The sequence below is a fragment of the Ochotona princeps genome, chromosome 9, assembly GCF_030435755.1.
Source record: "Ochotona princeps isolate mOchPri1 chromosome 9, mOchPri1.hap1, whole genome shotgun sequence".
In the NCBI taxonomy this organism is placed as follows: Eukaryota; Metazoa; Chordata; class Mammalia; order Lagomorpha; family Ochotonidae; genus Ochotona; species Ochotona princeps.
Window position 1 is genome coordinate 10,834,541 of NC_080840.1, and position 15,872 is coordinate 10,850,412.

At 51.9% G+C, this 15,872-nt stretch overlaps 1 long non-coding RNA gene across 5 annotated transcripts in view; it reads right to left on the reverse strand.

Moving 5' to 3' along the window:
- LOC131481132 (uncharacterized) overlaps positions 1 to 15,872 on the reverse strand; it is a 260,332-nt gene that overhangs the window by 168,144 nt on the left and 76,316 nt on the right. The window contains exon 3 of one of the 5 annotated variants that reach the window (XR_009246050.1): positions 2,015 to 2,130. The exons of the other annotated variants lie outside the window; for them this stretch is intronic. This is a non-coding gene — a long non-coding RNA (uncharacterized LOC131481132). The remainder of the gene's footprint in view (positions 1 to 2,014; positions 2,131 to 15,872) is intronic. 5 annotated transcript variants of the gene reach the window in all.

Here is a 15,872-nt window from a genome sequence, read left to right on the forward strand (position 1 = left end):
AATCAAATATTGAAAAACAAACAAACAAACAAAAAAGGCATACATGCTCTAACTACACTGCTAGGACTGGAAAACTAGCAGGGCCACTTTTCACTGACTAACCTCAGACACTACGTTTCTCCTCTCCAATCTTCCATTTTCTATTTGTAAAAGGGTGCTAATTATATATATTTACCACTTAGGATTATTATGGGAAGTAAATTATATAACAAGTGAGGCCTTATCCAAATCTTTGAGAACCTAATAAGCACAGATAATGTCAGTGGTGATTATTAGTTACTAATCTAATTATGATCATCAGGAAGTCACTGAATTTCACTGCTCTGACTGCTACGGCCTCCTTCATGTGTGTGACCAATGCAGCAGAGGTTTACCAGCAAGAACACACAATGGGGCCTGGCGGCGTGGCCTAGCGGCTAAAGTCCTCACCTTGAACGCCCCGGGATCCCATATGGGTGCCGGTTCTAATCCCGGCAGCTCCACTTCCCATCCAGCTCCCTGCTTGTGGCTTGGGAAAGCAGTTGAGGACGGCCCAATGCATTGGGACCCTGCACCCGCGTGGGAGACCTGGAAGAGGTTCCTGGTTCCCAGCTTCGGATCGGCACGCGCCGGCCTGTTGCAGCTCACTTGGGGAGTGAATCATCGGACAGAAGATCTTCCTCTCTGTCTCTCCTCCTCTCTGTATATCTGTCTGTAATAAAATGAATAAATCTTTAAAAAAAAAAAAAAAGAACACACAATAAAGAAAAGCAGGTAGAAGGGCCCAGCATGATGGCCCAGTGGCTAAATCTTCGCCATGCATGGCCAGGATCCCAAATGGGCACGTACTGGTTCATGCCCTGGTTGCTCTACTTCCCTTCCAGCTCTCTGCTTGTGGCCTGAGAAAGCAATACAGGATGGCCCAAAGCCTTGGGACCCTGCATCTGCATAGGAGACTCAGAAAAAGATCCTGGCTCCTGGCTTTGGATTGACTCAGCTCCAAACTTTGGCTGGCTCTTCAGCACTTGGAGAGTCAACCAGTGGATGGAAGATCTTTCTCTATCTCCTTTTCTCTGTAAACCTGCATTTCCAATAAAAATAAATAAATCTTTAAAAAAGAAAATCAAAGGTAGGGAGGAAGTCAGCTTCCTACCCTCGTGATCCCTTCCTCAGGCTCTCATACCGCCCCATCAGCAGAGGTTCTAGTTCCAGCCTGCAGGAGGGGATCCCAAGGCTCAGAGAGAGAGGGCCAGGCAGCAGGGTTGTTCCCCAACCAGTCACTGGATTACAGAACAAAAGCAAGCATCTCTCCAGGGCTCACCTGCTCCAGCATACTCCTACAATCCCAAGCCTTTCTCATGTACCTGCTCCCTCCATCCAGCCCCTCCCAGCCCTCTGCCTGACCAGCAGTGGCCCGGGATCAAGGTGGATCCTGCTGACTGCTCTTACAGCCCAGCCTTGCAAAGCTGACCTCTGCAGCGTCAGGACAGACACTAGCAGAGATACTCCCTTGGGGACCCAGGGCTGAGCCAGCACATGCTCAACCTCCACACGACTGACTGCTTCAAAAACTCCTCCTCCATCTAGATCTAGTTCAACTACGCAATCTGATGAAGAAAACCACCAATACCCCACCCCTGTTTGGTGTCCAAATTGCTTCAACAAATATGTTCCTAGCAATCCTGCACTGCTGTCATCTCTTCCTCACGCTAGGGCCTCTGCCTGCACCACTCACTTACCCTTTCAGAGCCTCCCAAAATCACATCCCAGTACCCACTCTGTACAACACCCATGGCCCTAGGAGCCACGGGACTCTAAAAGCACACACCACACACACACACAGGAAAAACATTCACTTACAGCTCCCCCAACACAAGCACTGTATTCACTCCCTCTTTGCAGCTGGGGAAACTGAGGCTCACAGAAGGACCCTAACCTACTCTCTCTCTGAAAACCATCAGAACATTTGGCACGACTGTGCTGCTGTTTCACCTGGTCTGGGGATGCCAGAGTCACAGGTAGTAGCCTTACTCACAACGCTACAACACCAGCCCTGAGCTGGGCCCAATCTTCAGAAAGTGGACCAAACCTGGAGCTTTAGCAAGAAACACTCCACAGGATTGCAGGAGACACAGATGCCCAGCCAACCACCTGAAAGACAGCAAAGGCCAAGTGTCTGTGAGTTAAGAGAATGGAAACCCGACACAACCAAGAAGTCAGACCCCAGAGCTAGGCACAAAGCCAGCATGGAGAGCAGCCTGGGAGGGAAGACAGAGTCTGAGAGCTATAGCGTCTCCCACCTCCAGGACCTGTGACAGCAGCTGCTGCTTTGCACCTGCAGACCCCAAGCAGCATCTCCATCTATCACCCCTAGCATCTTTCCACCCAGCTCACAGTGAGCCAGGATGCCAGCTGTCCTCAGAGTCTCTCTGGAGGTAATCGACAATGGGCATGTTCCATCAGAGGCTCCCCCCAGCCCCTGTCCGAAAATGAGGACAGAGCTGGACGAACGGCGAGCACTCACGCAGGCACAAACACGGAGGACTCATGCACCTGACAGCACCCACTTGGAAACCCTGCTGCTCTGGATGTCCTGAAGGACCACACAGATGAGACCACAGTTGGGTTGTACGGTGGAGTGGGACCACAAAGTTTGCTCAACCTATGACCCAAAAAATGGAAAAGAAAAAAAGATTCCAGAAAGATGAGGCAGCCATAAAACACAGTCAGAGAATGCCCTGAAAGATGCACAGCCACAGCATAAGTGAAATGGAATTTCCTCCTTAGTCACTGGAGCTGGACCACAACTCAGGGTCAGGCTGGCCGCAGCATCAGCTGGCAGCCCTCCATCCTGAGGGCACCCACTGCTGTCAGAAAGCGACCAGGGTAGAAGCACACAGTTCTTTCTTTAGACGCCACCCTTCCCCAACGTGCTCTCCTCATATTCTCCATAAAACCTTGACTTGTCAAATCTAAAGCCCAGCATAAAGAGCAAGGCCCTTGTAACCAGTGAGGGACTGGGGCTGGAGCTGTGGCACAACAGACTAGGAACCAGCCTTTGTGGTGCTGGCATCCTGTATCACAGCAATGGCTTAAGTCCCTGGTGCTCTACTTCCCATTCAGCTCCCATGCCTTGGAAGGCGGTGGAAGATTGTCCAAATAGCTACTTGAGGCCCTGCAACCTACTTGGGAGACCAGGATGAAACTCCAGGCTCCTGGCTACAGCCTGGCCCCATCCTAGCTTTCGCAAGACATTTGGGTGTACCAGCAGAGAAAAGGTATCAATATCTTTCTCTTCATTTCCCTTTTGCCCATCACTGTGCCTTCGAAGTAAATAATTTTTAAAAATAAAATGAGATGATAAGGAGTCTGTGAGATAATGCAATGGCATCACATGATCTTTGTGCAGCCCAGGCCTCCTGCCCCACATCCGAGGCATCAGCAGCACCTGTGATAACCCAAAAATCGAGGCAGCAGCCTGAGCTGCACAGCACCTGCTTTCTCTTCTCCTGTGCTGCCCGCCCCACCCTCCTGCCTCTCCACAGCAGGCCGACGGAGCTGGGTGCAAGAGCCTGTCATCCTCAAAGTAGGCCCTCTGGCAGACTTCCAAAGACCCTGCAGAAGAGCAAGCCAGGGCCACCACTACCAGGCAGGGATCCAGGCTCCAGCAAGCCTAAGGGCCTTCCCAGGCTTCTGCCGTCTGCCAGGACCACAGCCTGGCCATGGACAGTGTAGAGTTTTGACATTTCTGGTGCATGAAGCAGGTACCTTGGGAAGGCTAGACACCTTAATCGCTGAGTGCCTACTGTCCCCAAGCCTTTACCGTCACATCTCTAATATGAAGATCATTTGGCATTTACATCCTGGTGTTGCAGGGAGAATCATTTAAATTGTGGCAGAGGGAGGGCCTGAAGAAAAGGGTAGCAATCACACCAGAAGCAAGCCACCAGGCCTGCACAGCCACAATGCCCTCTTCCCTTAGAGCTGTCAGAGCGCATGCAAAAAAGACAAAAGTATTGTGGGGCACTCTGGCCCTCACAGTGCACCCCACATATCCCTGTCTACCCAGCGCAGAAGCAGGTGACGTCAGGCATGTCCTCTAAGCCACCACTCTTCTCCCGATCACACTAGAGAGGCACAATCTGCTCCGACTAAGCGGAACTTGCCCATCTCCCCTTCTGCCAGGGAGTCTGCTGCTGAGTAAACACTATCCCAGGAAGGTGCAGCCCGCTAGTGCTTTCTAAATGCAAACCGCAATGTCAACTGGAAGCCTCACAGCCATTTGGAGGATTTATGTTGGTGCTAACTGAAGAACAAATGAAACCCCAGGAATGGCTTAATTAACCCAGCACATGTTGCCCAGGAATTCTCTTTCTATCTCATTTCAGCTCTCAAGGTTCTTTTCCTTATCAACAAGGACAAAGAAATCTATAGGAAAAGGAATGTACCCCAGGTGGTCATTAGGACCTGTCACTTGCAGGAAGATGAGTGGCCACAGACCAATTGTGCGACCACCTGCGCGATCCTCACCTTCTGAAGGGCTGTGAGAGCCCTCTGAAGTGGTGGTCAGAGTAAGACTAGGCTTCATCACCCAGTGCCCTTGGCCACTGGGCATAATATTTTACTACAGCATCTGATCCAAACCTCAAACTCCCCCTACACAAAACGACCACTATAAACCCCACTTTACAGATGAAGAAATTAAGGTCAGTAAAGGTTAAACAACTGGCTTGATAACATGTCCACAAATGACCATGCCAGCCCAATAAGGGCTGACTACCTCTAGAGCCACTACACTCTGCTACATGTGACAGAAAAGACCCAGACTAAGAACAGAGAGGGAGACAGACTGGAACTCAGTTTCCTCAGCTGCACAATGGGAACAACCACTGCAGGTGCCACAGTGGATAAAGATGAGACCAGGCAAAATTCCAGGAGAGAACACCCACATGCTCCATGGGACTCATATGCACACTGGCTTGCATATGGTAGGGATGCAGCAAATGCTAGCTAAATGGAAAGACAATCAGGCAATGGGAAAATCGTCCAGGGTTGTAGAGATGGTTTCCCCAAATGAGAACTGCTGATGATACAGCCTTAGGGCACACAATAGGCAGTTAGTTCTGAGTCATGAGTTACAAAGCCACTCTTGCCCACCTATGTGTCAAAGGACAAGTACCCATCATTACCTGGGACCTGATGGGGAGGGCGGGTTGTGTTGTATGACCACTGTCCTTTCAAGCCCCCTTAAAAGTCCATGCTGGGGAGGGGCTTGGTGTCTCGGTCATGTGCTTTACCACACGGGCTTCATCTCCTGCAAGCCCTGAGCTCTGGCTCCTGGCCATTCACGCACCTGCTTGCTCTCTGGCTTCCTGTGGATGGACTCTGAGGACAAAGGTAGAAATCATTCTCCCTTACCCTTTCCAGCTCATTCTCCCTGAACATGGTCCACCTGTGTGAATTCCTCACCCTCTGAATACACTTTACCACTTGCATAAGCCATGTTGGTATATGTGCTTAAAACGCTTTTTAAGTGAGAAGCAAGGACCAAGAAATAAACACTCGGTGCAAATCTAGCCTACACCACTGGCCTTCAACACCAAAGTACATGTCCTGAAAGAAACCCTTCTCCAGACATCTGCTCTCATCACAGTGCAGGCGAGGGAGGGCAACTCAGTGTCTTCTTCCACTATCCACCCCTGCAAAGCCAACCTCATCACAGTGCCCGGGACCACCCAGTGTCACCCAGTAAATCCAGCCAGGTCAGGATCCCACTGCTGCTCTTTGCACAGGTTCCCTTTCAGCACTAGTATCTACATCATCCTCCCCAAGCCCCTTTTCTGTTGTTCTTGCAGCTGACAAATTGCCACTGCTGCAGAGGGTCACCAGGGCTCTGCTCTTTCTATACGCTGGCTCTGTTTCCTGGGTGGTACCTTCATTTCTTTTCAGAAAATCCTCCCCCATCCAAGCATGGCTCAGGCTTGCATCCCGTACCAAGTACTGTTGCCCAGCCCAGGGACACAGATGAGCACCACAAACTTTTCCCTCAGGTTTCCAGGCTCACTGGGGAGAAACCCAGGGGCAGAGCACTCAGATGAAGAATGAGGTGGCATTGCAGGTGAACGCCCCATGTGCTGGGCTCCCTGGGATGCACCCAAGCATATGCCTGGGGCCACATGCCAGGGCTTTGCAACTTCATTTGCCTTCTGCTGCAAAACCCTGCAACAACCAACAAATCCATCAGCAAAGGAGCAGCAACATCTCCATCCAAGCCTAACGCCAAATGGAAAGAGAATCATTTGCCCAAAGTTTCATTTTATAAGCTTCACTTAGATTTGAAAAGCAAAGCAACTAGGGGTAGATGGTGGGTCTAGTAACTTAAACACACACAATGATGCTGCCAACAGCCTCCCAGCAGATTTGCAATAAAAGTTTCTGAACATGACAATACACCCAAGTTCAGCCATGATGCTACACAAAGGATGGGAAATACGAGAAAGAGTTCACAGACACCTCACTTCATTGGCTCCACTTCTTCAAAGGCAGTGATCCTAAAGCAAACGTCCAGCTCACTAGCACATGTTAATCCCACAGGCTGAGAACAGGGCTGTGTCTGCTAAATAATGAAGTTATGTGGTACAGATGTAGACAGTGCACAGCAAACACAAAACTGTCCCAAGACTCCTCAGCCAATTCTAGAATCCAGTGAGATCCTGTCAAGCAGTAGAGAGCAGAAGAGACCTGGCCAGCCAGTGCACTCACAGGTCATCAGCACCCATCACACAGGTGAGGTCCAGTCACCTGTCTGCTGGTCTTTAACATGTGCCCAGGGCTGGGGCTCCTGGCCTGGGGAGAAGGCATTCTGCCCCATGGCCTCTTTGCCTGCCTTGGCCCCTTGCTGTGTATAAAGGCGCAGCTCCTCCTAGGCTGTGGCTATGTCCCCTTCCAGAGCTCTCCAGGGATGAAATGCAATCACACCAGCCCAGCACACTCTTGGGCACATTCCCGGAGGTGACTCACTTGGCCCCTGAATAAGCACGTGAGGGGCTGACAGTCAAGGCTGCAGAGACTAAGAGAAAACCCAAGAACTGCCTAAGCTGACTCAATGGGCAAAAAAAATAGGATAGTCATAAAGCCACGCTGCCTTGCAAACCCACATTGTCTTCAGTGTTTACCACGCCGCAGGCTTCATGGCTTACACCCTCTCCTTCCACAATATCCACGGCTTCAGGGGAGGAACAGCAGCCCAGGGAGGCCCGCCTCCACCAGGCCCTGGCTGTCACAGGCGCTCCACACCAAATCCAGAGCACCGAGGCATCAGGAACTTCACTTTTATTAAAGTATCTTACATTTCCTAAACACATGTCGAGGAGTTTCTGGGGCCAGGGGTGACCAGAAAAAAATCTGGGCGTTTGTGGCTTGGTGACTGTTGGTCTGTTTACGTCTTCCCTCGCGCAGCAGCCATCCGGCACTTCTGAGGGACTCTGAGACCTCACCAGCAGCAGCTGCCTCTTGGCGGGAGCCCGATAAGCCAGTGTGCAGCGAGAGGGACTCCCTATACTTCCCGGTAATCAGCGGAGGCTGACCCTGTCTCCCCGGAATCCCCAGTCCATGTGCAGGCAGAGATGGTGGCACAGAGACCCCTTTCCCCAACAACGGTCTGGAGGCCCAGCTATCAGCACACAGCCAAAGCCATAACAGAACTCCAAGACAAAGGGCCAGGGACGTGCATGTGACGTACGTTAGGACTGCTGGAGACAATTGCAGCCCTATCAGCCAGCTCAACTTCTACCTCCAGCTTCCTGCGACTGAGCGCCCTGCAAGGCAGCAAGTGATGGCTCCCCCACCTGGGCAGCGGCACTCACGTGACACCCAGGATGGGGTAGGCTCCTGGTCCTAACCTAGTCCAGCCTCAGCTCTTGAGAGCATCTGGGGAGTGAACCACCAGATGAGAGACCCAAGTCTTCATGTTTCTGTCTCTCTTTGCCTTTCAAATAAGCAAAAACCTAAGAAGGAGGGCGCCCCCATCCCAAGTTCTCACTCCTCACCTCAGGAAATCACTCATTTCCTAGCCAGATGAGAGGCACAGAGCCACCAAGGCCAAGTGGAGCAGAGGCTCGCAGTCCAAGCACCCCACTCCTTGCAGGCTCCCCACGGCCACCTGCTCTCAGCTCTGCTGCCTGGGCCAAGTCCAACCAGGATGGCCATCGATCGTGGCGGGTTCACCACCCGGCTCTGGTCTCCCAAGCTGCCCCCAGGAGACGCAGACAGAATCTTAGGGCTGCAGCAATCAGCAGCGAAAGCCTGACCTCTGGCTCAAACTCCACACAACACAGGCGCCCGAGGGCCGCGCAAAGAGCACAGGGCTTCCCTCCTTGAGGAGGGCTTCAAACTCGTCCCTTTGTTCTTCTCTGCGCTCCTCCAGATCACTACGGTCAAATGTGCTTCCTCTTTCCCGAGTACCCAGGGCTGCGGAGAGTCAGACTCCCCGGTCAAGCCCGGGGTTCCAGCAGCCAAGGCCATGATCCTGCCCCACGGTGGGAGACTGGGAGACTTGCTTAGCACCGTGACTACAAACCTTCATTTGCCTCCAGACTTATTCAGGGTTCACAGGCTTTGAAGAGGGAGCAGGAAGTCAGTCCCTCCTGGAATCTGCCCCCTTCATTAACTTGAGAATTCCACATGCCTATGTTTTCTCAAGCTTTTTGCACCAAACACCAGCCTGGGAGGAAGGGCTGCCAGCCTCACGCCCACAGGTAACAACCAGGAACGCCAAGGTAGTTCCTTGGATTGGGGCTGGAGCTCCCATGAAGAGAGAACTAACATTTAGAGAGCAAATACCAGCTTCCCAGCACTAGGATAATGACTGGAGAGTTCGAATGGATCTCACAGGAACCCCACAAATGAAGAAAGTGAAATTCAGAGAGGCTAAGGAACCGAAAGTCACCCAGCCATGAAACAGCAAAGGTACAAAACCTGCTTAGCTTTGCTCCAAAGACCACACTCTTCTGAAATTCTGCCTGTCAAGGAATGGGAGGACCTTGTAGGACACAGGCACTGTGAGACAGGACACTGAGCCCTCCAAAACCCAAATGATCACAGTGCCCAGTCTGCACTCTAGCCTGGAAAGCTCTACACACTGACCTCCTGCCTCTGTGCCGAGACCACACCCAGTCGCAGCACAGCATCCTCAACAACAGAGCCTCCACACGGAGACTCTACAAAAGCCTACACAGAAAACCAGCCGTGGGAGGCCGCCCACTGCATGCTGTGTGAAATCCAATGAATGTGCTGTCCATATGCTACTTAACAAGTCTCACATAAATGCTACATCTTGCGATAAATTTTTTCCCAGTGTTTACGATCCAGGAGAAATTTCTTTCAATGACAAACAAGTTTCCCTTGTAGACTAACAACAAACTACAACTTCCAGGTTCTGATACTCCTTGTAAATGAAGCTTTTTTGGCACACAGCCACGCCCTCTCACATACATATCATCTAAAGGTTGCTTTCCACATTCGCAGGCAGACTGAATAGCAAAAAATTGCAAAGCCCACAAGGCAGAAAACATTTCCTATCTAGCCCTTCATGACATAAGTGTGCCAATCGTTCATTTAGTCACAAACATAACCCACTCAGCCTGTTATGCTCACTAGGAAGCACAGAACTAGAATGAATGCAACATTTTGGTGATCCACTCAGCTTTAGCATTTTCTAAAATTTTCCTATGCTTCCAAGTTTTGATGTCCTAATTTTATTTTGATACTCTGCTTAAAATAGTTATGTTCGCTAAATACACATATACATCTTCCAAGTGGTTGTTCCTGAATTCTCACCGTAAACTCACAGGGTAGACAGAGCTATTGCCAGCTCACCAAGGAGCAGTGACTGCACGCGCTGGTCTGCACCATGCAAACAGCGTGACTCTCAGCACCACAGGGCCTCCCTCTTAACTCTGAGACTTCTCTTCTCAGCTCTGCTCTAGTTGCCGAGCTCCCAAGGGTTCTTGATCAACCCGGTATCGCTGTGTGAGGTAAAATGTGCAGTGCTCCCTACTCTGTACCCAACTGCTGACTTAGTTCCTCATTTTTTTTAGGTCATTCATTTCTCTGGAATCCACCAAATTCAGGAGGCAGTGTGATGGTTCAAGTCTTAGCTGAAAAGAGACAGGATGGGACACAGAGTAGCTCATCGCCCAGGCTCAGACACTACCTCCCAGGCTATAAGCAGGGCCACAGCAGGACAGGTTGCAACAGGGTCTGGCTCTTCAGAAGTGCTAGGTCCACTTGCTGTTACCTTGGGATTGTCACAAAGTTGACCTCTTCTTAAGTGTCTACATATTGAGCAGCAGTAAGTACAAAGCACAAGACGTAGTATCAACTGCGGACTGTTTCTTACTCAAGTCAAGTCAATATAAAAGAACTGCCTTTTAAAAACACCTGCCCCCCCAAACAAACAAAACAGAACAAAAATCCTGTCCAGGGGCCAGCCAGTGTTCTGGCACAGCAGGTAAAGCCACCACCTAACACACATTCAGCACTGAAGCACCCGTTTGAGTCCAAGTCATGGGCTGCACCACTTCTGATCCAGCTTCCTTCTGGGGTACCTACGAATGCCATGGAAGATGGTCCAAGTATTTGAGGCCCTGCCCTTCACGGGGGAGACATGGTTGGAATTCCAAGTCTGACCCAGCCCAGATTGTTGCAAGTGTTTGCAGAGTGAGCCAGTGGTGAGAAGATCTCTTTCTCATGTCTCTCACTCTATCACTCTGCCTTCCAAATAAAAAATTAAAACAAACAAACAAAAAAAACCTGCTCACCTTGAACCTGAAGTCATCTTGGATGCAGAGTACATGTGTTGGGAACAGAGCACAAATGTCAGCATCTGTGCATGTGCCACAGGCGGAGAGCAGCTTCCTGGATGTCTCTACATGTGCCTACTCCCACCATACCCACTGGCAGTGATAATGGATGCTTTAAAGGTAGTCATGAACACCAGCTATTGAGCAGCCCTGAGTCATTTCCCCAAGTATCCCGACAGAACAAAGTCACAGACCCCCTTCTCACACCACCCTAGGAGAGGTCTAAGCCATCTCAGGCTGTCTGCAGGGTGGGAGGGCAGACCCCAAGAGGCAGGGCAAGCTGTCACTGCAGGGGCCCAGCACTAAGACACACACCGAGCAGCCAGCACGAGCTGCAGTCTGGGATCCCAGGACTCCGGTTAGAGCATTTCCCTGTATGAAAGGCAGACCTGGTGGAGGAGATCAGGAACTCAAGAGCCCATGCTACAAGCAGAAGAGCCACCTGCTTAGCCAGACTAACAGGACCACAGGCTGAGGCACCTGAACCTAGGAGGCACCAGCAGTATCAGCAGTCCCAGCGGCCCCACATGGGCACCATACCAGCGTCACCCACAAGCCACATGGATCAATCCAAGGGCCCCAGGTTCTGGTCACACAGCCACGTTCTGCTTGGCTCTCGTATGAAAGCATTACAATGCCCCATCACTGTCCAGTGTTCCTGCATACAGAAACCACAAATCCACCACTGATGAGGATGCCACAGAAGGGCCCAGGGCACAGATGCCATGTGCCCAAGGTCAGTCTCACTGCAGGATGAGAAGGGAACAGAAGCTACATCTCCCAGCTGCAGGCCAGCTGCTCAGGGCCTCTGGGGCCATAGACAGGAGTGCATGTAAATCCTGCTCTGCTCCCTGGGGACACCTGTTCTGCCTCCTCTGTGCTTCAGCTACTTCCACAGCGAAGGAGACCACAATAACGCCACCCATCCCAAGGCTGTCCGAGGTTGGCGGACAGCAATGTCTGCAGCCTGGCTTAGCAAATGCTGCTCATTTCTTCCTCTTTCTTTTTTCTTTTCCTTCCTTCTTTTTGTAAGATTTATCTATTTACTTATTTATCTGAAAATCAGAGTTAAAGAGAGAGGGAAAGATCTTCCATCTGCTGGTTTATTCTCCCAATGTCAGCAATGGCCAGGCCAAAACCAGGAGTTTCATCTGGGTATCCCACGTGGCTGGCACTTGGGCCAGCTCCAGTGCTTTCCCCAGGCCATTAGCAGGGAGCTACGGTGGAAGTGGAGCTGCTGGGATACAAACTGGCACCCTTATGGGATGCTGACATTGCAGGCAGTAGCTTAATCCACTGTGTCATAACACTAGTCCCAAGGGAAAGTTCCTTGCACACATGATTCAGAGTCTTACTGCTCAGAACTCACCACCAGGGCCTAAGCCCACCCTTGTCCCCACCACGAGGAGATAACCCGGACCACCACAATGGGACAGTTCCAGGGAGCAATCGATAAAAGCAGAAAAACAGAGCTGTGGGCCCAGTGATAAGTGACGTGCAGCCACAACACAGCAGGGTAGGGGGAAAGACAAGCAGAGGTCAGAGGCCTGGGAAGGTAGCAAGACAGGGGAACTGAGCTGTGCCTCTGCCTCCCAGATCAAGCCCTCCACACCCCAGGACAGCCCACTCACCCCTGCCAGTCCAGCCAAGTCTCCCGGCCCTGTAAGTCTCCCCAGATCCTCGACAGCCTCTCCCTGGAATGACTCCTCCCGTGTCCCTGCCTGGCCTACACACTGCTCTCCAAGTCCACATATCCCTAAGGGCACAGGCTCCCTCCAGACCCTGCATCCCCAGAGCTGGCCCCCAGTCAATCCAACTCCAGGCCCAGGCACAAAAGAGAGTCCCTCAGTTAAGGACCCCTCTCCAGAGAGCACAGAACATGCTCACATCTAATGACCTAAGGAGTCCTTCCCAGCAGACAGCACTCCTCACATACCCTTCCGAAGACCTGAAACAAAGTCCTGAAGAGCCCTGGCTCTGGTGTTAAGGCTGCTCTCTCGGGCTCTCCGTTCTGCCTGATCCTGACAGAGTAACCTTGGGCAAGTTACGGGGCCTCTCAGAAGCTCATCGTTCTCAATTATGAAATAAGAAATATCCCCACCTAATGAGACTGTTGGGCTGAATGAGCCATCAAGTTACTCAGAACGAGAGGGATTTCCCTCTGTCCTACTCAGGGAAGCCCAAAGAAAACCAAGAGTGGCCACCTGATCAGGCCAGCTGCGCTACAGCTGCTAGACAGCCCAACATGCATCTGGCCTGCAAGCAAAAGCCTCAGGCTTGCTGACCTCAGGGAGCAGACGTTCCAGAGTAGGAGAGACTTGCAGTCAGGTTACTGCAGCACAAGGAGGAGTGGACAATGCCAGCGTGCAACAGCCACAAGGACGTGACACACTAAAAGGTCAGAAAGTCTGTCTGAGAAAGCTCCATCAACTTGGGCAGAACTGGGAGCCACGCCTGACACCCTGGCCCCAAGCACGCTGTCAGCAGCCATTCGCCCAGTGGCCCTGGTGACCTGAGCAGCGAGGCACCGACGCAATCAACATCCCTGGGCGAGAGGCGGGCCCGCTGCTCATAGCAGCAGGTCACATGCCCTGTGGACAAGACCAGCTTGCTCTGTCGTCAGGCTGACAGCAGGCACATAGCTCCCTTGTCACCTGGTACTGTCCTTCCCGCCCAGCCTTCCCACAGGCTCCAGCCAGCACTGCCCTATTCAAGGGCCAGCTCTACATACCTGGATCTATTCATAACGATGATCAAGGCCCAAGCTACCGGCAACCTCCCCAAAAGCCACCTCGGCCAACACTGCACCAAGGCACTGATCAGTAGTTCTCATGTGTTCCACATACTGGTGTCTGCACCCCGTACATAAAGAGGAAGAAATGAAGATGCCAGCAGTGCAGCACAGCAAGTAAAGCTGCCAACTGCAATGCCAGCTTCCCACATGGCATCGGTATGAGACCAAGCTGCTCCATTTCCAATCCAGCTCCCTGCTAACAGCCTGGGAAGGGCAGTGGAGGATTACACAAGCGTTTAGACTCCTGCACCCACGTGGGAGACCTAGATGTAGCTCCCGGCTCCTAATTTCAGCCTGGCCATTGCTGTCATCTGGGGGTAAATCCGTGGCTGGAACATCTCTCTCTATCTCCCTCTCCCTGTATAACTCTGCTGTTTCTCAAAAAAATTAATTAAAAATCTAGCAGTTGTTGACCTCAACGCATATAGAACATCAATGTCAAAGACTCAGTCCCAGGTCAGGTACCTGTTTACATTCAGCATCCACAGCCCCAACCACAAGAGCTTAGGCTGTTCCTACCTACAGCACAGACCCAAGCTGTTCCTCCACGCACAGCTTCCCACTGCCTGACCCCGCAGTGTTTGAATTACCCATCTTTCCCCACCCATTCCGCAGCACCAGAGCGCACGTGCCAGCCACTCTGCTATCTAGAAAGCACAGAGCCATGCTAAGCAGAACCTGGTCTTACAGGACTGCTGCTCAGTGGCTGAGGACAGACACGTGGGCCAGGAAGGGTGGCAGGTATGACGGTGGGCCACGTCAGCATAGGAAACAGGCGGCTCCCAGGAAGCACCCTCCTATTTCCATCTGTCTCTCACAGGCACCCAGTCCCATGCCAGATACACAGATGAGCTCCTTAAAGGCCACCAGCCACAGCACCGTGGACTGCAGGTCATCAGCCAGGACAGCCTCACCCAACGCCCAGCTGAGCACCAGGTGGAGTATGCACAAGGGCCTACATAAGGAAGAGACAGGGACTTATGCATCACAGGGAGCCCCAAAGGGAACAGGCAGAGACACAATTGTTCTTGTGCTACAAAAGGATGGAAATCTCAGCTGGGGGGGGGGGGTTTGGGGAGAGCCAGGGTCCTCTGTCTCCCATGGGCATCCAGCCTGAAGAATCCATCATGCGCTTGGCTAGGTCTTTCCTCCAAAAAATTCTGAACATTTCACAACGTGCGGGAATCAATCCTAAAGCATGCTTCCATGGTGTCCTCACCAGGTGGCCAGGGATCACAGAATTCCATGGGCTCAGGAACCTTCCAGTGTGCCTCCAGGTGACCAACGGGCACAGCCAGCAGCTGTTTCAGCTCTCAAATGATCAGACCTGGGACAGGAAAGATGGAGAAACACCCTGCTTCACCTTAGGCTACAGGGGCAGTGGGTTTGGTTCTTGCTCCCTCCTCCCACACATGCTTACCTCCCCAGAAGGGAGCTCTGGCCCTGCGCCAGCTTCAAATAAAGGAAAGGTGGGTGTCGCCAGAGGTTCCAAGTGAGCAGAGCTTCTCAGGACACTCAAGGAACTCTGAAACAGGGAACTTGCAACCGCTTCAGCTGCCCTGGAAGGGGCAGACTTAGGTGTGACTGGCTGCAGCGCTGTCAACAGCGAAGCCAGGCCTGGCACCCGGCCCAGGCTCCCCTGCAGGGCTGAGAGGTCCAGTGAGCTGAGAGGTTCAGGGTCACCGGGTAGGAAGTACTTCTTTGTTTTGTTTCTTTTTAAAGACAACCACAAAACCCTGGCTTGCCTCCAGGCCTGTTCTTGTCCTGTGAGCTTCTTCAGGGCACAGCCAGAGCTGTTTCTCTCTTACTCATTCATTCAGCAGTCACTGAGCACCTATGACTAAGAACCAAGTACCGTCCTGCAAGAGAAAAATACCTTTGTCTCTCTAACCAAGAGAACTGGAGTTGAAAAAGAAAACTGAAGTGCACTGATCCACTCTGCCCAAGGCCCGGACCCTTCATCTCCACTCCATCCAATGAGAGCGAGGACTGCTGTTTCCAAGCAGCTATTTTTGACCCAACGCCTTGACCGTGCTACCCGATACAAGCCTCAAGCCACCCTGGAGCCCCTGGAGCGCCTGGAGCCCATGGCCCTGCTTTCCAGGTGAGGAAATGGGAACCACATAACTACTTTGCTTCAAATTAGTAAGAGAGGCTACCAACTCTAAGGCTAGACGATCTGACTTCCAAACCCGTGACCTACGCAATTGCTCCGAGTTGTCTAGTGCAGGAAGTGT